Source organism: Suricata suricatta, chromosome 6 (assembly GCF_006229205.1).
Source record: "Suricata suricatta isolate VVHF042 chromosome 6, meerkat_22Aug2017_6uvM2_HiC, whole genome shotgun sequence".
Lineage (NCBI taxonomy): Eukaryota > Metazoa > Chordata > Mammalia > Carnivora > Herpestidae > Suricata > Suricata suricatta.
Window position 1 is genome coordinate 47,438,024 of NC_043705.1, and position 22,680 is coordinate 47,460,703.

Below are 22,680 nucleotides of genomic sequence, written 5' to 3' on the forward strand. Positions count from 1 at the left end.
GTGCCCACGTTGGTCCCTTGCTCCCATTCAGGTCTCTGTTTCTAAGAAGCAGGTCCTCTGAAGGCAAAGTAAAGCTTGGGGCAAAACTAAAGAACACTCCTTATAAAATATATGCAAGGATCCCTAACAAGGAAGGTGCCAGGTATTCTTATAAGCTCTTGACATGTGTTATCTCAAAAAAAAATCTTCCGAACAACTTGTGTAAGAAGGTTCACTTGTTATCCTAGATTTATAGGTAAGAAAAATGAGGCCAGATTGGTTGAGGGATATGCTCAAGGTCACAGGTCAGAATATGGAGGATCCACAACCCCTCATTGGCTCTGTCTGTTGCCAGAGTCATGATCTTGTGCCTCACCACACTGCCTTTCCAGAAATTCCCTTGCTTGCAACAGAAAGAATTCCAAAATTCCAGAACCCCAGCCATGTGGCCGAAATTGCACAGCGTGTGTGTCTCAGATTCTCAGGTTCCAATTCAAGCCCTCCCAGTTTGCTGCTGTGGGCAGGGATTCTTCTGGCACTTACTTGACGACCACGTTTTCATAGGACAGAGACTGTATTTGGAAGAGACGTCAGCCCTAGAAATTAAATCAGCTGGGCTAAAAGCAATCAAGATGCCATCTGGACAGACTCTGACTTCCTGCCCAGAAGATAAAGACATCTGGACTTAGGAAATGCCAAGGACATGCTGACTTGGTCCCCAGGCCTGCGGGCAGCTCCTTGCTTCACACAGGTCCATTTTCTTAATCGTGCAGAATCTACAGCTGTGAGCTACCACCAGGCTGCCGAGGGCTTCCCTGCTCACAACCAGTGATGACTGTGGGCTGCAATGACTTTCCATTGCTAAGGAAATGGATTGACTGCAAAGGCCACTGTAAATAGTCTTCTTTAATGATGGAGCAGGAGGTGGCTGCCCCAGACCCAATTTATTGTTGTGATTAGGGCACATCATGGCTGCTGATCAGTAAGTAGGGCCGAGGGGAAATATTTATACAAACAAAGACCCTAATTTAAGGGGACTCCCGATGTTCACCTACCCAATCTATGCTTACTGCTGCCCCCTCTTGTGAGGCAGGCTGACTCCAATCATGTGCATTCTTGAGCACTCAGCCTGCATGTGGGTGCCCTGGGTGGAGGGCAGAGAAGGCCTCAGGGAAGAGCAGAAAAACTAGAAGTGAAAGATTAGGATTCTGCACAGAGAGCTTTTCTTGTGGCAACATCTGAACACTTGCACGTGTTTTTCTAGGAGTGGATCTCACACATCAGCTTCTACTTTAAAGCATAGGTTGGGTCTCTCCTATAAACCCTCAAAGCTCCCGAATTTGGCTGGGCTGGGACAACCCTCTCTTCCCTTTTACTTTCCCAGAGAAGCAATACCAGCCCCATTTAGACTTCAAATACATCTCTTTTAGGTCCTGCATAGATGGAACATATTGAAGGTTGTTGGTTTGGGGAAAAAGATGTGCCAGTCTGAGACAGTGTATATTTGGGAGGTTTTTTATTTCTTTTTTTTTTTTTATGTTTGTTTTGTTTTTGAGAGAGAGTGCAAGCAGAGGAAGGGCTGAGAGGAAGGGAGACAGAGAATCTGAGGCATGCTCTGTGCTGACAGCGGAGAGCTTGACGTGGGCCTTGAACTCACAAACCGAGAGATCATGACCTCAGTTGAATTCGGTTGCTTAACCTACTGAGCCCCCCAGGTGCCCTGGGAGTTTTTACTTTCAAAATAATGAAAAGTGTTTATAAGTGTTTACCAAGTTACTGTTGGCCGTGACCTAAAAAATAATACAAAACCACCCCCAATAGTAGGAATTTATCAGTTCAGATAATCTTCAAAGCCTTATAGTTCCTCTGGCCTCTGTGCTCAGGAGAAAGGCCTTGCATTTATTTTCTTGTCCACTTCATTTCTATTGTACGCCCTTTCTGAAAATCTTTTTCTTGTAAGGTTTGTCGGTTTTGTTAGCATTCCATTCTTGCTTCAGTGATCTATACCTCTTACTTTTCTTCCTCTTGGATTTTTATATTCTTTTTTATTTTTGAATCTCATCATTAGTTATGGCTTTTCATCGTCCTAGCATCCCAGGTAGCCCTTACTTTTCAGACCTTTTTTCCTGTAGGATTATCATCTTTCTTGGTCTCCAAAGGACCCAGGCAGAACCCATTTGCTTTCTCTCTATAGGACCCCATACTTCCAAGACCTTGCAGGGTTGCTGAGGTGCCTGATCGGGTCAGCAGCCAGCACATTTGCAAAGGAAAACCAACTCACATCTCACTCTGAGCTTCCTCCACTTCTAGGGCTGGGACCTGCTCGTCAGTTGAGCCTGGCCAATGGAACGTGTGCCTGGTTGGAGATAAATCAAGGAATAGAGGGCCCTGATTACCTTAGAGGCATCATGCCCTGCAGCCCTGACACTGACCAACACGGTAGGCAGTTCACCTTCAAAATGGTACCAATTCAGCTTTTGGCCTTTTCTTTTTCAAGTGAGATGCAAACATGTGGAGCCTGTGGGGAAGAAAATAAGAAGCCAAGAACTGGTCTTGGGATTTCCAACAAGAGAGAGAAAATCTGTATTGTATTTCTTTTATTTATTTATATATTTTTAAGTGTTTGTTTATTTTTGAGAGAGAGATGGAATGTGAGTGTGGGAGGGACAGAGAGGGAGACACAGAATCTGAAGCAGGCTCCAGGCTCTGAGCCATCAGCACAGATCACAGCATTTGTGATCTTACCATCTCACAAATGGTAAGATCATGACCTGAACCAAAGTCAGATGCTTAACCAACTGAGCCATGTAGGCACCCCCATATTGTATTTCTGCATAAACATGTATTGTGATAAGATCAGCCATAAATAAATATCAGTGTTATACAAAAAATAAAGTCTTTACATAGAGATACAATCAACAGTGGCCAAGATTGGGAAAATTATGATTATAGCTTCAGTTTTAATATAATCTTCCTCTTTGGAACACAAGTCCTTCCTGTGGCAGTCTATTATTAACAATCAGAGCAAAAAAATTTTAAGAAGAAGAAGAAGAAGAAGAGGAAATTCTAAAACTTCCCTTTCAATTTCTAAATATGGTTTAATTCATTTTAAACCTATCTACCAGAACAACTGAAATTTGTTACACTGATCATAGAGAGAGGTTTATTTTAACAAAGGACTGTTTATCCATGACTGCACTGCCCGTTCCTTTAAACTGTAACCAAATCTAGTGCATTTTTTGATGACCTGATTTTTCAAAATTTAACAGTACGTGTATTTTTTGTGTGAAGGGAAGCTGACTTGTAGCTTTGAAACATATGCCCATTAAGTATGCAAGAGCCAGAAATAAACCAAAGAAATGACAAAGAAGTGTTCGCTTCATGAGTTGGTAATGTCACAGCCATTGTTGGAGTTGTCATAGAGCTATCCCAAGCTTTGGCTTTCTAAGAAAGATGTAGGGCTGCGTGGGGGCAGGGCAGGTGTATAATGTGTGGAGAAGTCAGCTGTGATGTCAATGCGTGTGCCGACACGAATGACCGAGCTACCGCCACCATCGAGACCCGGGGCAGGTTGTTCTGCAGATGCTGGATGAGCATCTGACTGTTTTATTGCAGGAGATGGAGTGGGAATCTGGCCCCTTGAGGGACTGGGTGCTTCCCAGGGTAGGAGGTGGTTCAGTCCCCACATAGCAAAATATCGGGAAAATCACTTGACTATTGTTCACAGTTCCCAGAATAGATGTATCTTTTGTTGGCTTGTCAGTTTTTTCTTTACACTTTCAACTGCAAAATTGGGATTGGAAATATTTTTGTTTTTCAGTTTTTTTTAATTATGATTTGGAATGCCATCTCTTTATCTCCTTCATAAGCAAGTTGAAAAAAGTTATGAGAAAATAGTAATATCTAGTACATAGTGCTTATTTTTGCCGAGTACTTTACAGATATTTTTCATTTAATCTTTATGACTATGCTCTGATTAGAGCCTGGATAAAGAAACACAAGGAAGCTAAATAGATTGCTCAAGGTCATTTGGTGATGTGTATGAGACAGGGCTTGAACCTAGGCAGTCTGGTACCAGAGATAAAACAGAAGAAGGAAAATGACAGGGAAATCCAAAGAAGAGAGAGAAAAACCCATCAGAGCAACTAGCTTCGCCTAATGCTTTATAAAAACCCTTGAGCTTTGTTCTCTGCTCCTGCCCCCAACCCACTTTGAAAAATCTTAGGACAGGATCTGAACTGAGACCAGTGCCTCTAAGAACAGAGAGGGATCTAGCTTTCCATTGAGGAATTGTGTGTGGGAAAGGATCCAGGTGAAATCTGAAAGACCCTGTCCAGCCACACTGTCACCCCAGGAATTAGATCCACTGCCCCTTTAAGCTGGAAATGTCAATTGCCCATTTGGTCAGGGTCTCATACTCGAGAGCAGAGCAAGGAGGGGAGGAATGCTAGCCCCGCTGCTCTGTGACTCCGCAGCTCAGCCTCATTCCCTATTTTCTTGTCCTGTGCCCTCCCAGCCCTGTATTATCTCATTAAACAATAGCCCCTTGCTTCAGGTAAACCTACACATCCTTCTGAACAACACTGCCCAAGAAAATGATGGGAGCGACACAAGTAATTTTAGATTTTCTTGTAGCCTACTGCAGTGGACCAACTGCTGGGGTCTCCTCACATTTTATGTTAAAGACGGAATCCCCAGTTTGATAGTATTTGTAGGTGGAGATTATGAGAAATAATTAGGTCCTGGAGGTAGAGCCCTTGTGAAATGATTGGCGTCATTTTAAGAGACACAAGCGAGATGATTTCTCTCTGGCCTAGTGAAGATAGCCTAAGAAGGTAATTGTCTCCAGACCAGGAAGAGGGCCTTCACCAGACACTGAGTCTGTCAGCACCTTGCTTTTAGGCTTCCCAGCCTGTAGAGTTGTGAGAAGTAATCGCCTGTTGTTTATCCAGTTAGTTGATGGTACTGTGTTACAGGAGACTCAGACACCCACATAAAAATTTTTTCAAAAGTAGGTTAAATTAATTTTAGTAATGTATTTTATTTAGTCCAAAATATCAAAATATTAGAATTCCATGCAATATATACATCATTGTAGTCACTGTAAAATAATGAGATATTTACCTTTTATTTTTCATAATGTATATTTTATACATATACCACATTTCAACTTCACAGTACATTTTCATTTAAAATTCTTGGTCTGTGTTTAGATTTCACAAAATTTGTAGTTGAAATGGGAGATTGACATACCCAAGTTGTTCCAAGCATAAGTGAAAGTTTTTCAATAATTGAATAGAGTATTACCTTTATATTTACATAAATTAAAATAAAATAAAATATTAGTTCCTCATTTGCAGTAGTCACACTTCAAGTGCTCAAGAGGTCCATGTGACTAGTGTCTACTGTCTTGAACAGCATAGCTCTAGAGGCTGGGGATACACAAAACTAAATAACCATGAGTTCATCAGTTCATATCAAGAAGGAACTAAAACCGTCATTAGTTACTGTTCCTCTCTTTCTGGTCACTCGGGCCAGCAAACGTGGAAACTTTCAGGACAAGCCAGAAGTTTGGTTCTGGGCACCAGATGGTATCTGATTAGTTCCTACATAGTATCCGGCTGTTGGCAGTTATTTTGCAAATGTTAATCCTGCCACCTAGTGACCACTTTCTGAATGTCACATGGAGATTACTGTGTGGAAAATTCCATGTTGACCTCTGCATTGGCGCCCCTTCTGACAGCTCTGAGACTTACTCCTGCCTGGAGATGCCATGTGACCCTGAGCTGCTGATCAGTCATTACTGTTGTGCAGCGGCTTTAGGCTTTCGCCATGCCTGGAGAGTAAAAGCTGCATTGTCATTTCATGTCAATTTCATGTTTTCTCTTTTCCCACAACAGTTTATAAAGCTCTTGGCGTGCAGTGAACACTGCTCAGGAGCACCCTCTGTGCCAAGTACTGTGATGGAAGATGAGTGCTCTCCCCATAAGGGTTAGAGTCCTCACTCTCCTTTTGATTGTGTGATAGCTCCTGAATCTTTCGTTTACTTATATGCCTCCCTTTTTCATTGAGTTATGAAATCTTTGAGGACCGTGTCTTGCTTATTTTATCCTTACTGCCTAGTTTGGTGTCTTTCTCACAGAGGACAGTTGGATGGATGGATGGAGAGTGGAGCTGTAAATTCACAGCCCCTTCCAGCCCTCTTACCACGTTTCCCCAGTCAGGGTATCTTCCCTTTTTCACTCTCAGGATGAACTATGTTGTCTTTTTGTCCACTTTTCCTCACCTATCAGTCTCCCCATTATTCCATCCTAAGTTTAGCACATACTTAGCACATGACCTTGTCTTGAATTTTGAAAGTACAAAGGTGATGTTGTCAATTCCCTCACTTATACCCACCAACGTCCAAAGTGACCTGCACCTGTGCCTGATCCTCCTTGGACTCACTGCTGTGCCTTCCAAGTATGGTCTGTAGCCCCTAGACCACTCCCTGCAATCACCTGGGAAGCACTACCCATGACTGACATCTGAGTCTCAGCTCAGGAAATCTGACATCATTTGTCTTGGGTGAAGGCTGGTTATTGAGATCTTAATATTATCCCCAGGAAATCCTAAATGGCAGCCCAGATTGAGACCCGCTTTCTGCTTGCTTCTCCTGTCAGCCTTGTCAGGCTTCAGCCAGCAACCTCATACTCACTTGTGTATCCAATTGTTGCTATTCTTTTGGCTCATTTTCCAAGTCACATACAATGTCCTACTTAAAATAAGAACAGAAAAAAATCCTACCTGGATCCAGTATTCCCAGCAACTGTCTACTGTCTTTATTTTCCAGGCCAAGCACTATTTACATCAAGAGTAAATTGTCCACACAGGCTATTTGTCTTCACTCTTTTTTTTTAAGTTTATTTATTTATTTTGAGAGAGAGAGAATGAGCAGGGGAGGGGCAGAGAGGGAAGGGGGACAGATGATCCAAAGCAGGCTTCTGTGCTGACAGCAGAGAGCCTGATGCGGGGCTCGAACTCACGAACCCTGAGATCATGACCGGAGCTGAAGTCGAACGCCTGACTGAGTCATTCAGGTGCCCCTCACTCTTAAGTCTTCTCCACACTGGGTTCTGCTCTGGGTTGATAACTGTGTAGTTGAAAAACACTTACCTCCCTTGGCCTCCAAGACCCCATCATCTCCTGTTTCTTTCCTAAGCTGTCTTTCTTCCTGACCTCTCACTGTTTAGAGTGCCTCAGGATGTGGTACTCAGCTGTCTTTCCTTTTCACTCCACTTTTATTTTATTTACTTATTTATTTTATTTTATTTTATGAGAGAGAGTGAGTGTGTGTGAGTGTGTGAGCCAGGAAGAGAGGCAGAAAGAAAGAGAATCTTAAGCAGTCTCCATGCTTATCATGGAGCCCAACATGGGTCTCATTTCTGCAACCCCGGGATCATGACCAGAGCTTAAATCAAGAATCAGATGTCCAAATGACTGGGCCATCCAGGTACCCCAATTCACTCCGTTTCTTATGCTTTCCAGTCCCTGGGACCCCTGGGGTTTATACTGTCTCAGACCATCCCATCAGTTCCGTCCCTACATGTCCAAATCCTGACTTGGCCTGCCTCTCCCTCAGGTGTGTGCTAGGCCTCTCAGATGTCATGTTCCAGACTGAATCCTGATGCATCTGTCTTCTCTTAGAGTGGTCCCACCGCGTCAGTGTCGTGTGGCCTTTGTAACAAATCACTGCAGTCAGACTGGCTTAAAGCAGTGCACATTGATACTCTCACAATCCTGGAACCTGGAAATCTAAAGTCAGTTTCACGGGACTGAAATCAAGGTGTCGGTAGCACTGTATCTCCTCTGGATGTTTAAGAGGTGAATCTCTCTCTTGACCCTTTCAGTTTCTGATGGCTTCCAGCATTTCTTTCTATATTCATGAGGGTTTTTCAGAGAAACAAAACCAGTTGTGTGTGTGTGTGTATGTGTGTGTGTGTTTTGAGAGAGAGAGCACAAGTGAGTGTAGGACAGAGAGACCAGCAGAGCTCACCCAAAGTGGGGCTCAATCTCACCCAATGAGCTCACCTGAACCCACGAACTATGAAATCATGAGATGAGCCGACGTCTGATGCTTAACTGAGCCACACAGGTGCCTTGTGTGTGGTTTTCTTATAAGGAACCGGCTTCTGCAGCTGTGGAGGGCGAGAAGTTGTAAGATCTGCAAGCTAGAGAGTCAGGAGGCCCTCCAGCGAGGGGAGAAGACAAATGTCTTAGTTCAATCACTCAGGCAGGAGAAATTCCCTCTTACTAAGCCTTTTTATTCCATTCAAGTCTTCAGTTGATTGGCTGAGGCTCACCAAATTGGGGGGGCAACTTGCTTTACTCATCCTTCCAATTCAAATATTAATCCCATCCAGAAACACCCTCACAGACACACCCATAATGATGTTTGACTGAATGTCTGGGCACCTTGTGCCCAGTCGAGTTGATATAAAATTAACCATCACAATTGGCTTATGCCCCCATCACTCCAATCTTCAAGGCCAGCATCTTCAAATCTCTCTCTTGTCCATCTCCATATTGCCTTCTCATGTGTGTGTGTGCGTGCGTGCATCTGTTTGTCTTTTGATCTCCCTCTTATAAGGATACCTGTGTTATAAGGATACATGTCATTACATATGACTACACCTAGGGCCCACTCAGATAACCCAGAATAATCTCCTGCTCTCAAGATCCTTAAATTATGATACCTGCCAATATCCTTTGTTCCAGATAAGCTAGCATTTACATGTTCCAGAGATTAGAACGTGGGTGTTTGGTGGCACCTTATTCAGCCTACTACACTACTCTAGCAAAGGGCACTTTAATCCACTTGGTTTCTTAAACCAGAACTTTGTGATATACCTTTGTCATAAATTCTCCCCAACACCATCTAATCCATTGACAACTTCTATTATGTTCGATCTTCTAACTAATCTTTAATCTGCTCAGCTCTTTCCATCTCCTCTGCTGCCCACACAATATAAAAAATTGTTTTTTCCTGACTATTTTAATGGCACACTGTATCAATTGTAATTATCTCATGTGTGCGTTATTTGTAGAGTTATCTGTCACCAGTCACTAATTTATAAGTTCCACGAAGGTGGGAACTTGTGCATGTTTTGTCCATCATTAAATTCTATTTATTTGTTTATTGTTTATTTTTGAGAGAGAGAGAGAGAGAGAGAGAGAGAGAGAGAGAGAGAGAGAGAGAGAGAGAAAGCATGAGTAGGGAAGGGGCAGAGAGAATGAGAGAGAGAGGATCTGGAGCGGGCTCTGTGCTGTCAGCACAGAGCCCAACGGAGGGCTTGAACTCCTGAACTGTGAGAGTATGACCTGAACGTAAGTCAGTCGCTTAACTGACTGAGCCACCCAGGCATTCCTGTTCATCATTATATTTTAGACTCTAGCACAGTGCTTGGTATACATCAGGTGCTCAATAAATACTTATCACATGTATGAATGGATGGATGCCACATTTCCTGCCATGGAGGAGTTCCAGCTAAGGAGCCATTCAATGGCTTTGGACCTAAATTAATGTATTTGTTTATTTAGATTATTTGTATTGAGAGCCCTCTGTATGCCAGACAATCTAGGAAGAATCCACAAGTTAACAAACTGTGTAAAACTTCTTGTGCTCATGGAACTTTGTATTTTAGTGTGGGGAAAGACAGATAGGAAGTGTAATGAATATATAGTAAACGCATTTGATATATGTAAATGTGCTCATATATAACATATAGAAAGTGATAAATGATAGGAAAAGAAATAGAGCAGCTTAAGGGAGGTTTGCATGCACTTGTAATTTTAAAAGGGGTAGAGCTTCATGAGAAGTTGATATTTGAGAAAAGCTGTTGAGGACCTGAGGGGGTGAGTTATGAATAAATCTGGGGCAAAATCTTCCCGGACAGAAGGAACTGCCTCTGAGGAGGTGCCTGAGGCGGGACTGGTCCTGGCTCGTTCCGGGCGGGTGAGGACGCCAGTGTGGCCAGTGTGGCTGTGCTGAGTGAGTGCAGCTGAGAGGAGAGGAGGGGAGGGCCCACGTGCTTGGGGACCATACGATATGGGACCTTGGAAAGCCATGGAAGGACTTCAGCGTTTCCTCTGAGTGCAGAGGGCGCGATCACAGGATTTCCAGCAGAGAAGGGACACTCATATTTGATGACTTTTTGTTTATTTTTGCTACTCAAATAAATATTTATTTATTTTCTTTGCGTTTTTATTTAAATTCCAGTTAGTTACCAGACAACATAATAGGGGCTCCTGGGTGTTCCAGTTGGTTAAGCGTCCAACTCTTGATTTCAGTTCAGGTAATGATCTCACTGTTGGTGAGATCGAATCCCATGTTGAGCTCTGTGCTGACAGCATGGAGCCTGTTGGGATTTTCTCTCTCACTCTCTCTCCCTCTCTCCTTCTCTCCTTCTCTCCCTCTCTCCCCTTCTCTCACTCGTGCTCTCTCTCTCTCTCTCTCTCGAAATAAATAAACTAAAACCCACCCATACAACATAGTATTAGCTTCACATGTGGAATGTAGTGATTCATCACTTACAAAATTATCCCTCTGTCTGCTGTGTGCACTGTAGGTGAGCAAGGATGGGAACACAAACCTTGGGGAGGTTTCTTCAGTAATCAAGGTGAGAGATAATGATGACTTGGACCAGGTGATAGCAGCAGAGGTGGTGAGAAATGGGCAGAAAAGGCTCTGTTGAGAAAATATGGCCAATAGGATTTCCAGAGAGACTGGATGGTGGCGGGAGGGTGAGGGGTGGGGGAGATATATGTGTCAAAAATGACACTGACGTTTTTGGCCTGAGCAGCTGGAAACTCGACTAAATTCAGAGTTGTGTCTGGAACTCCTACCCCAAACATCTTAATTCCCTAAAGTCACTGGAACAGCTCAACAGCCCTGAACTTTCCAGACAGCTGCACGGAGTTGTCATCCATCCTTCCCTGGAGAGTGTCTGATCCCTTCCCTAAACTTATGTCCGACTCCTCTTTCTCTCACATCTGTGCACAGGGGACTCGGTCAATTTGCCATCACCACAATGCTCAGCCCACATTCCAGCTGTAACGTACCATCACAGTGCATTCTGGGACTTCCTCTTGAGGTTGGTCTGACACTGTGGTGTCCGTTTGACCCTCAGCTCTGTGTTCACACCCAAGGCTCCGGGAGGTTGGTCTGATTATTATTTTGCAAAAAAAAGTTTCTTCTTGTTCTGGTCCAGAACAGTTGAGGTCATTCAGTAGCCTCTGAATCTCTCTGCTGCCCCAGGTGGCCTGGCCAAGTGCCATTTGAGGTAACTATGCCCTGTTTACTCAACTTCTTCCTGGAGTTTTAATATCCTCATTGAGGGGCTTTGGACTAGTTTATGTGACAGGCTAAGTGAAAAGACCATTCCGTTAAGAAGCTGCAGCTGTTAAGAGAGGAGGCTCATTTTCCCTGAGTATGTGCAGCTATGTGGGTACGTGTATCGGGTGCGATGGGGCTTTGGGAGAGGTTTCGGAGAGTCAGTGGCAAGAACAGTTGTCTAAGACAGACCTTGTTATGACCCAGTCTCTCGCCTCACATAAGCATCTCAGCACATAACAGGAAGGGGTCAAGCATCTCCTGTTTCTTCCCCCAGGAGACTCAGCAGTGCCACTGTTTCTCCCACTTTTCAGTTGCTGAGTAGATCCTGTTTGTCTGTGCACCTGTGCTCGCGAACCTATATGTCTGAATTCTTGGAAAGAAGTCTCTTAGGGGTGGGGGGTTCAATTGAACTGATTCCCAACTATCTGTCCAGGAGCAGTCAGTGTTGAAATCCACAGTCACAAGCTCTCGCAGATTCCACCCCTGTCCCTGAAACCTCAGTATTCACGACACTCTTGCCTGCCCCTGCGCCTTCCCTCCCGGTGCCCAGTCTGACAAAATGCATTCTGGGTTGGCTGCGGAAAGACCCCTCAGGTATGCAAATACACCGGAAGTGCTGCAGTCCTCCAGTTAAGGACCTGAAAATGGCAAAAAGAGGGGAACAGAGAGGTCTGTGGGCATCTCTGGAACCTGCTGGACATGTAGCCTTGCTCTCCCCACAGTAACATCTGAATTCACACCTCCTGTGAGTCGTGCTCTTATTGGGAGACTTAGGAAGGGTGGGGACCGGAGCCAAATGCAAGGGCTTCCACGTTACCTGCTAGAAACACCTTGTGACCTAGTGCAGAGCTGAGCCAGCTTGGGCCAGATTGTGAGGGGGGGTGCTGATTCAATACAGCTCATCGTATCTGGCTGAATTTAGCTTTACTTAGCATGTAATCAAATTAAAATGTGACAAGGTGTTTTTCTCTGTGCTTTGAAAGCGGTTGCAGCCAAGACTAAAGGTTTATGAAGCCTTTACTCTTCCGTGTATTGTTTAGACTTAGTGGGATCTGTGGGAGGGAGGTGTGATTTTATTTAGGGGAGCGTGGGCTCTGGTGACACCGTTTCTTCCCAATGTCACACAATGGGGAGAGGTAACAGCCGAGTCTGCAGGGAGCCTGTCTCTGGGAATGTGAGTGGGGGAAGCGGTTCTGAGCTCTCTGCAGCAGAACCGCAGCATGTGTGTGTGTGTGTAGGTGCTCCTGGGGTCTAGTTGATATAAAACTCCTGAGTGCTGCAATGTCCTCTGATAAGATAAACTCCATGGGAACAGTTGTTTATTTAGCATTTGCTATGGGTCAGGAACCATTCTTAGGACTTCACATGCATTAGCTGAGATTTACAAGTCACTGAATGTTAACAAAAAGCAAGTTGCCCAAGAGTATGCATTGTGTTCTTTTGTTTCTCTAAAAAATGATTATACTGTATATGTCTTTGCAGGGGAGGGAAATCTACCAGAAGGCTACCTCCTAAAATGGTACCATGACTGCCTTTTAGGAGACTGAGAGCCGCCTCAGTGGAGGAACTGTGGTATGGGGAGGAGAGTTTTCATTCCGTACTTAATCAGAACTTTTGTTCTGTTTGAATTATTTTTAACCATGTGTGATGTATTCCTGTTTCAAAAAACAATACTACACTTACTTTGAAGGAGAATGAAATGAAACTTTATAGTCCGAGATAGTTTTGTGGATCAGATGTGAGGGCTGAACCCTGGCGGAGGACAAGTGCAAGGGAGTACAGCGGATAGAGTACCATGGGCAGGATGCCGGGGGCTATTTGTGGAGGATGGTTTTGACTCAAAGGAGCTTGTAAGCAATAGCTCTGATGTCAAATTGGGAGGAGAATTGGAAATAGCAGTTAAAGTTCACTTGACATGAATCAATGTCAAACTTATATGTGCAATTTTGCACCTGTAACTCTCTTGCAATGTATTTATCGTTCTGATTCCAAGATTGTGTCGGCCTGCGCGACAAGCCCGCCTCGCTTGGTCATCTGACTAGACTGAACCCCAGCTGGTGAAGACCTCCGACGTAGTTGTTACCACTTCTACAGGTAGTCACACGTTTGGCCCCGTCATCTGATCCTCACATCCATAGGTGGACATTGCTGTGCTAGTGTTTGGAGGGGGTCCAAGGCAAATGAGACCCCAGCCTGCCCCTCCGAGGAACACACGCTCCAATGTGATAACTCCTGCCGGAGGAATAGACACAGGATTATGAGGTTTCAGAGAAGAGCAGGATTGCATTAGTCAGGAGGCATTTGCGGACATTTAAAAAGTGTTTGCTTGCCCTTAGGATTTTGATAGAGGGAAGGGAAGATTGTTCATGCAGAAGAATGGCTCGAGGAATGAGCACGAAGATGGTTAGGAAACCAATAAGGAAGTTTGGGTGAAATGCTAGGCGTTTGAAAGGGAGTAGAAGGCAGACAGGCTGTCAATTGGGGGAAGAGTCAGCTGGCAGAGGGTCTTGAGTTCCAATTCTGTGTCAGCAGCGGGGAGCCACTTAATTGTTGTGAGCATGGGAGTTTCAGGGCTTGAGGTCTTCAGGAAGATGAACCTGGCACCACAGAGAAAATGATGAAGGAGCTGGCTCTGGGAAATGCGTTTTTAGGCTCTGGGATTAGTCATCTGGCTGAGAGCTAATGAGAGTCCAGGAGGAGGAAGGGAGAAGAGATATTCATGATGAATTTTGCCAAGGGCACAGAAGAGAAGTGATGGCTAGTTGGGTGTCAGCAGAGAGGAAGCAGTTGGGGAAGTTTTGAGGCTGGTTGGGTAAGAGGGCGGGGATGGAATGAGTGGATCTGGTGGCAGCGGTGTTAAGGGATGGGGTGAGTCAGCACAGCGTGTTTGGGGGTTCTTGGGCCCAACACACAGAAGTGTGTAAAAGGAGTTGGTGAGAGAAGCCCAAGATTTTGGAGGGGAGCTCTGCAGCGGGAGCAGTTGACGCCCAGGTGTGGATGATCTTTGCCGTTAGAGGTTTTTGAGAAAGCAAAAAGAAAATGAGCAAGCAAGATAAGTCTAAGAAAGATTCGAAGGAGCAATGAGGAGAGGGAGGAGTCAGAATCTTAGCTGTGGCGGTTTAAGGCAGGGGTTGGTAATAAAACAGCTCCATCCCTACACATAGAAGGTTGGAGAAAGTGAGGTGAGAAAGGCCATTGCTAATGGCAACTGAGTGATTGCTGATGACTTAGGAACACTGTTTTCTGGGGGTTGGGTGAAGGAAGCCAATGGTTTTAAAGAATAGTTTACGAATTTCGGGGCCGTGGGCCGAGGGCAACTGGAAGGGGAAGTTTACTTGATCCTCAGTGTTTAAGATATCATATGAATTAATTGCTAATATTTCACTGTTAATTAGCTTTCATGCAAAAATTCCAAATTCCAAACCTAAGCGATGTGGCCCCCCTGGGCCCTCATCCCTCCCTGGCTGCATTCGGGCTGGAGCCCCGGGTCTGGCTGTGGGAGGGGGTTGTGGGAGGTAGGGGCTGGTGGCTCCAGCTTGCTTAGGTGAGCCTCACTCCTGCTCACATGGCCGCTGCTCGGTTGCATTTTTGGTTGAAGCCTGTGGAAATGGTGAAGAAATGCAAGTCATTTACTCTTTCAAGTAGACTGTTTCTTCAAAAGTTTGGCAGTGATGTGCAGAACAGAAAGAGGCTGGTGAATGAGGGTGCTCCAGAGGAGAAGATGGGTGTGTTAGGGTAATGGAGACGTAAGCTCCATTTGGTGTCACCAAAAATGAAGTATTCAAGTACAGCAGGAGAGACCGAAGAGGCACGGGAGGAAATGATTGATGAAAATTGTATGTGGCAGCGGAGGAAGAAGCAGGTGTGGATAGGAAATGGACATTTCTGCTTTTGAAGTAGGAGAAACAGGAGACAGAAATGGTAAGTTGGGTGGGGGGCAGCTTGTGATGGAGAAGAGGGAACAGCAGAAGAGCTGGGATTGATGTCATGTGTGGCATCAATTTGCGGAGGTCGTAAAAATGAGCGGGGGTCACAGTGGGACATGTACATGATGGGGGGCGGATTCTGAGAGCAGGGCCATAATTTGGCAAACTTCAAGTGGATTTTTTTTATAATTTTTTATTTTGGTGGCACCTGAGTGGCTCAGTCAGTTAAGCGTCTGACCCTTGAATATGATTGAGGTAATGATCTCACAGTTCAGAGACAGAGCCCTGTATCTGGGCTCCATGCTGACAGTGTGGAGCCTGCTTGGGACTCTCACTCTCTCTCTCTGCCCCTCCCTCTCTCACTCATGCGCTCTCTCTCGCTCTCTCTCTCTCTCAAATAAACATTAAAAAATATTTTTTTATTTTTAAGTAATCTCTGTACCCAGCCTAGGGTTCGAATTTACAACTGGAGATCAAGAGTCACATGCTCTACTGGCTGAGCTGAGCAGGGGCCCCTCAAGGGGAGATTTTTTTAAGTATTTGTTTAATAGTCATTTTGTGATAGCAAGGAGAAGCTGATTTTCTCCTTTAAAACTTACATACCTGCATGAGTTTCCTGCATGCCCTGAATACAGTATAACATTTAGACTCAGCTGAAATGGCTTTTTTGCCTAATATATTTTTTATAGTGATAGGTACACCCATTTACTAAGTATAGGGAAAACCACACAAATAATTGTAAAGTTTTATTCAAATGTATTAAAAGTTGTTTACTGACCTCGATGATATAAAATTTCCCATTTTCCCTTCTCTCTCTCCCTTTTTTTTTTTAAGATTTTTTTTTCTGAATCATAGAGCTTCATAGAAGTCTTAGGTGAGTGCTTCAAATGGAGATAATAATGTGAGTCTCTCGTTACTGGTAAATAGTACTACACACGGCACCCCTAGTTCCTGCATTTCGTCTGTCCCTCAGTGCGATCAGAGCTGTTCTGTCTGATGGTCTCAAGATCTTACAGTCTGGGTGCACCATCCATTTCGCTGGGGTGCACTGAAGGGAGAGGTGGTTCCATGTGGGATGCTTTTAAATATATACATTGGTGGGGGGGCCAGGAGTGGGCTTAGTTTGGTCGTTGTATGAATTTTATGTGCAAAGCTGAGTTTTATGTGCAAAGCCAAGATTTATTCCCATGTTGCTTTAGTGCACCTGTTTAATAAATTGATACCTGTAGAAGGTGTTTGGATGGCTCGAGGAGCCAGAGTCCAGTGTGGACTGATGGTGGTGACTTGGAGCATGAGAGAAAGGAGAAGAAGGAGAGGAAGCGCTACTCAGGTGTTAGACTTCCAGTGGTCTTGTGAAATTTTCATTTTACTGAAAATTTTTTAACTTTTAAAAGAGTTATTATTTATTTATTTGGAGAGAGGGAGGGAGGAAGAAAGAGGCAGGGAGGGGCAGAGTGTCAGTGTGGAGCTGGACATGGGGCTTGATCCCATGAACTGTGAGATCATGACCTGACCCAAAATCAAGAGCCAGAAGCTTAACTGACTGAGCTACCCAGGCGCCACTTAGTGAAATATTTTTAAAGTTGTTTTAAAAATACAGCCCTATAAAAGTGATAGTTAAAAAAATGCTTCTCTATGAATTACTTGGAGGGCCATCACTTTAAGCTTCATGTGACGGAATGTAGTTCCTTTTTCCTAATTGTCTTTGGTCCAAGGTGAATGTCCAAATTGTAGTACATTTGTGGCGCCCTTCCAGAGTATAGATTTCTCATGTGATGGAACATGGCACGTCCCTGGAACTTTCATTTTAGTGTTTCTGTCAATCTTGACTGAGCAGCATTGGCCACCAATACATGCTGGGGAGGAGTAACCTTTGTGGACATTGTTAAGTCTCGTTAAAATGATTTGGTCAGCGTTCACAGAAGGAAGGATAAACATTAGCACCATTACTATCTTGGACATCCCTCAACCTCCCTGAATACTAGTTCCCTTACTTCAAATGGCCATGGAGTGAGAGTGGTGATGGGGTGGGCCAGAGGGTCCCTAAAATATTTCCCCTTTTTCAATGTCAGAGAACACGACACTAAGCTAGGATGGGATTCAGGACTGAGTTGGAACATGCCAAAAGATAAACTGAGGCATATTAAAATGTTTATTTGAGCAAATTGGGGTTCTAATTAGGCAGAGACACAGACTAGGGTGGTCAAGAGCCAGGGGAAAGCCATTTATAGAGAAGACTCAAAGCCAGCAAAGAAATGATTTGATTGGCTGTAGCTCAAGCCAGTGCCATGTTTGGGGAGCCTAGCTGGCTGTGATTGCTGTCCTTAGGTTTCAGTTTCTTAAGCTTGAGGCATTTGCAGTCTTAGGTTTGGGTTCCTCACGAGGCTACTAAGGCATTAAAGCCACCTCCGTCTACTGGGTTCCTTGTTTAATTTAACAAACGTGACCAGAATAAGAAGGCAGCTGAGCGGCACCTGGGTGGATCAGGTCATGATCCCAGGGTCATGGGTTCTGTCCTAAGCATGGAGCCTGCTTGGGATTCTCTCTCTCTCTCTCTCTCTCTCTCTCTCTCTCTCTCTCTCTGTCTTTCTCTCTCTGTCTCTCTTCCCCACTCCCCTGCTTGCACACACACTGCATAAAGTTCTTGGGTCAGAGTTCGTATTTCTTTGGTCCATGTTAAGAGAGGTAGGCCATTTGTAGCATTGTCTCAAAAAGCTAGTCTCTTTCTCTTCGTTAGTGTTTATGTTTTGGAGTGGTGGCTGGTGGGGCAGAGAGAGGGGGACAGGGACAGGGGGTCTGAAGTGGACTCTCTGCTGGTAGAAGAGAGCTCTGTGCGAAGTTTAAACTTACAAACCCTAAGGTCCATCACCTGAGCTGAAGTTGGATGCTCACCTGACTGAGCCACCCAGGCACCTCTCAAAAAACTCTTCTGAATTCCAAGAAGATAATTCTTGTCACTTCCATGTTTAAAACTTGTTATAGCTAGGGTGTATATCCATAGGCTAACTACAGTAGAACTGGTAGGACATAGGGAGGCTTTGTAGGCTTTAGGACACGGGGTTACTACTTGAAACGATTTCACTCTTTTGCGTTGCTCTGTGTCATAGGATGTGCTGCTCTCCAGAATATGGCAGGACCCACGAACAGGATGTGTCTTTCCTGAAATGATCCTGCTCATCAGCCCCTGCAGGAAGTGAAAGGTTTGCGGAGAACTTGAAGAATATTGTGGGTCCCTTTGTTGCAGTCTTGCCTCTTCTCCTGGTCTTTCTGGAGCAGTCTCTACCCTCTTGCTCTTGCTCACTGTTGGAGTGTTTGTGGGAGGGCTCCTCTCTGACTGTGCCAGGATGCCCATTTCGCTGGCCAGGGTCCCACCTCTCAAGTCAGCATATTAATCTTCTTCACAGAAAGGGCGTCATCTGCTGCTCTTCCATCAGATACATAATGAGTTCCTTTATTGCGTGTCTGCAGTTTCACTTTGGCAGCCCAGCTTTCTTTCCGTGTGGTTCCCCTGGGCACCTTTGCTTTGGAACATGGCTGCACTTACTGAAGGTCAGAAGATGCAGCCTGTGCACTCTGGTTTTCTGATGCTTCGTTCCCAGGTCCCCCCAAACGTCATTCCTTGTGGGTGCATCAGAACGTTTTCTGTTTTTTCTTCCTTTGTTGCTCTTGCTATGGCTACAAAAAGATTTTTTTTTTTCTTGTCCAGTATCTGTTTTCTAGCTCAGTGTCTGCTCCTATTTTGGCTGGACAGTTGGCTAGTTTTAGTTTGTCAGGGATCTGCTTCACACTGGTATCAGAGAATTACAATAGCTAATGATAACTCAGAGGTAATAATAAGGTGTTTATTAAACATCTCTGTTGACAAGATGTGTTATGCGCTTTACACAGATCATCTCCAGTCTTCCATGCTGGGCCGGCATTATTCACCGATTTTGCCATAATGAAGTAGAGGTTCTGAAAGGTGACCTGCCTTACCCGGGCCACACAACCGGCAGGGACTGACCAGGAATTTGGAACCGGCTGATTGTCAAACTTGGGAGCTTTCCACTGTCCCATGCCGTCTCTTCAAAGGGACTTGAGAGTTTCTATTTGAGTTGGTGAATTTGATTTCTCTTGTCACTAGCTTTTTTCTTGTGCTGCCTGTCTCCCTCATTTGCACCTCAGGTCTTCTCCATTCCCTCTGTCAGAACGTATTCCTCCTATCTTAGACCTCCACCAAACATACAACTCCTCTCCAAAGCTACTACTCACTAACGCTTACCTGACTTTGAGTAATCTGTCCCGTTGCAGGTGTTCTGGGTATCTCACGTCTCTAGATGAGACCTGAGAGTACAATTTCATCCTTAAAGATAATACAGTTAATTAATAAGCACTTACTAACTTACAATTTTTAATTCCAGTATAGTTAACATACAGCGTTATATTAGTTTCAGATGTACAACACAGTACAACTTTCCTGTACATTGCTCAGTGCTCATCAGGGTAAGGGTGCTCTTAATCCCCTTCACCTCTCTCACCCATCTCCCCTCCCCCTTCCCCACCTTCCCTCCGGCAACCACCAGTTTGTTCTCTGTAGTTCTCTCTGGCTTTTGGTTTATCTTTTTTTTCTTTCTTTGTTTATTTTGTTTCTAAAATTGCACCTATGAGTGAAATCATATGGTATTTGTCTTTGTCTGACTGACTTATCTCCTTAGCCTTATATTCTCTAGATATGTCCATGTTGCTGCAAATTTTAAGATTTGACTCTCTTTTATGGCTGAGTAATATTCCATGATATATACACACCACATCTTCTTTATCCATTCATCTATCACGGGACATTTGGGCTGCTTCCGTAATTTGCCTATTGTAAATAATGCTGTAGCAAACATAGGGGTGTATATATCTTTTTGATTTAGTGTTTTTGTATTCTTTGGGTAAATACCCAGTAGTGGAATTACTGGATTATATAATAACTCTATTTTTAAGTTTTTGAGGAACCTCCACCCTATTTTCCTCAGGGGCTGCACAAGTTTGCATTCCCACCAACAGTGCAAGAGGGACTTTTTTCCCCCTCCACATCTTCACCAACACTTACTGTTTCTTGTGCTTTTGAAAACACTAACTTTTAAAAACAAGGAGTTATTATAGTTTTTAATGATTTGGATCTAATTTCCAAAATATACAAGGCAGCCTAAAATAGCATATGTAACACTGTGCTATATCTATTATGAACATTAATATTTTCTCCATAAAAAACCTATGAATAAGGATTATTATTCTTGTCCAAGTTCACATAATGAGAAGAGAGCAGGTTCAAATCAATACCTCTTTTCTCTGATACCCAAGCTCTTTCTACCACACCTATCTACCTCTATACTGAATTGTTTATAATTTTAGTTTCCATATATCCCTGTTATTTTAGTGTTTGGAGATAAGCATTATCATTAGGATTTGCTCTGAGTTTCCTGGTAGAAGAGAAACATGGAGATAAAGGTAGGTAGGTAGGTGGGTAGTGGGATAGACAGATATGAAGAGACTGGCACAGACTGAGAGGAGAAGAGCTTATGTTAATAAGTATACATATTTTTAGACATTTGAACACAAATTTTAAATAGTAAATTTGACGAGTTTTTCGCTGAATTAAAAAGTCAAATTGGAATTAAGTGAAAAATATTTGAAATCCGATCACCTCTGCTTCCTTTCTGGATAGGTCTTACTTGCCATTCTGAAGATGATCTCACTCATTGAAAAGAAAACCTATTGGTCCAAAGGCCCTTCTCTGTGTGTATAATACAATAATCCCATCTCTCTCTCTTCTGTTCTTAATGTTGGTGTGTTTTTTGTCTCCACCTCTGAATCATAAACTCCTGGGAGTGAAGACTCTTCTTCTTGTTCTTTCCCATCTTTTTGGGAGACTGATGAGGGTCAGGCCCATCATATGCTCACTGAGTCATGCCAGACAATTAGACGTGCTTTCAGTCCATGAGAGGAGATGTCCATGAGTAAACAGGGAGAAAAAGAAGATGGCACGGTGCCTGGTGGAGGAGACTGGTTGTGTGAGAGAGGGTCACCAGCTCTGTAGCCTCACTGTCTGCTCACAGGACCACTTGTTTGGCTACCGAAGTCCAAACTTGGGACTTTGCTGGAGATGCCAGCACTTAGTGTCATTCCCCCTCCCCTCCACTACAGACTGGGGACACAGGTGGGGTTATACCGCGTCAGTGACCCGCCTGATAGCAGGTTGGGGTGGGCGTGCGGGCAGATGTTTGTTTTTGAATGACCAGACAGGCTGTCTCCTGAGATCTGACCAAAACTGGAACTTGGAGGAGATTCAGCTGGCTTTGATTCAAACCGGACAAACGAAAACAACGCTAACAGCCAGGGAAGGAGTCTCAAGACCCTGCCAGAAATGCTTACTCACCTTCAGCCTGAAGTCCGTAAAGTGTAAGCAGGAGAATGTGAGCAGTCTCTGAGCCCTGTGCACTTCCTCGCTGCACAGAACATGCAGAAGCGTTCTTCTGTGGGGGTGAATGATGGCTGCAAATTTATAAATAATAACATTAAGTGCTGTTGCAGCCAGGTGAACATGTTGTAGATAAAAATGACAGAAGCAGGGGCGCCTGGGTGGCTCAGTTAGTTGAGAGTCTGACTTCGGCTCAGGTCATGATCTCATGGGTTCCTGAGTTTGAGCCCTGTGTCTGGCTCCACTCGCTGCTGTCAGCAGGGAGCCTGCTTCCCATCCTCTGTCCCCCTCTGTTTCTGCCCCTCCTTGATTGGCGCTGTCTCTTAAAGATAAATAAACATTTTTTTAAATGACAGAAGCATATTCATAATTTAGAAGATTCTTCAATTGCGGAAAATTAGTGTAAACTCCTTAGAGAAATCTTAACACTGCCATTTATTGACTATTAACTGTGACAGTAAGGTTAGGCACATAAAATTGTGTGGACTCAGGTGGGTGAGAAAGATAATGTCTCTAAGAGGGAAATAAAATGGAGTGGAGAACTGGCCAGGATGTCCATATTTGTTAGTACTGTGGAAGCAGGTGGCCTGCTAGGTCTAGTGACACGCCACTCCGGTGCCTTGGGACCTGACGCCTCATCCCATGTGCTTTAGACAATCCTCCTTTTGGGTGAGGGCTTAAGAGTTAGCTTGAAGCGGAGCTGCCTGGCTAATTTCATGGCTTTCTGTCTCTGTCTCTCTTTGACACACACACACACACACACACACACATACAGGCACACGCACACAATTGCATATTTGTATGAGGGAGGGCAAGATGGAACATAAAATGTGGTTTAACTTTCAGGACTTTAAATGAGAGCCGTTTTGTTAGTGGAAAGCAAACAAAACAAACTGGCCACAGAGTGAGCATGCCCTGGAATGCAGGATCGTTTGTCGCCAAACAGCCGCCTGATG

The 22,680-nt window shown here is 44.2% G+C and overlaps 1 long non-coding RNA gene across 2 annotated transcripts; it reads right to left on the bottom strand.

Annotated features, from left to right (window-relative positions):
* Positions 1–13,048: 13,048 nt before the first annotated feature.
* On the bottom strand, positions 13,049–21,836 carry LOC115294342. 2 transcript variants are annotated; one of them, XR_003909824.1, is made up of 4 exons: positions 21,683–21,836; positions 19,541–19,621; positions 14,778–14,952; positions 13,049–13,585 (listed from the first exon to the last, which is right to left on the bottom strand). It is a non-coding gene; the product is annotated as an uncharacterized LOC115294342 (long non-coding RNA). The 2 variants fall into 2 exon arrangements; XR_003909823.1 differs by lacking the exon at positions 14,778–14,952.
* Positions 21,837–22,680: the final 844 nt, after the last annotated feature.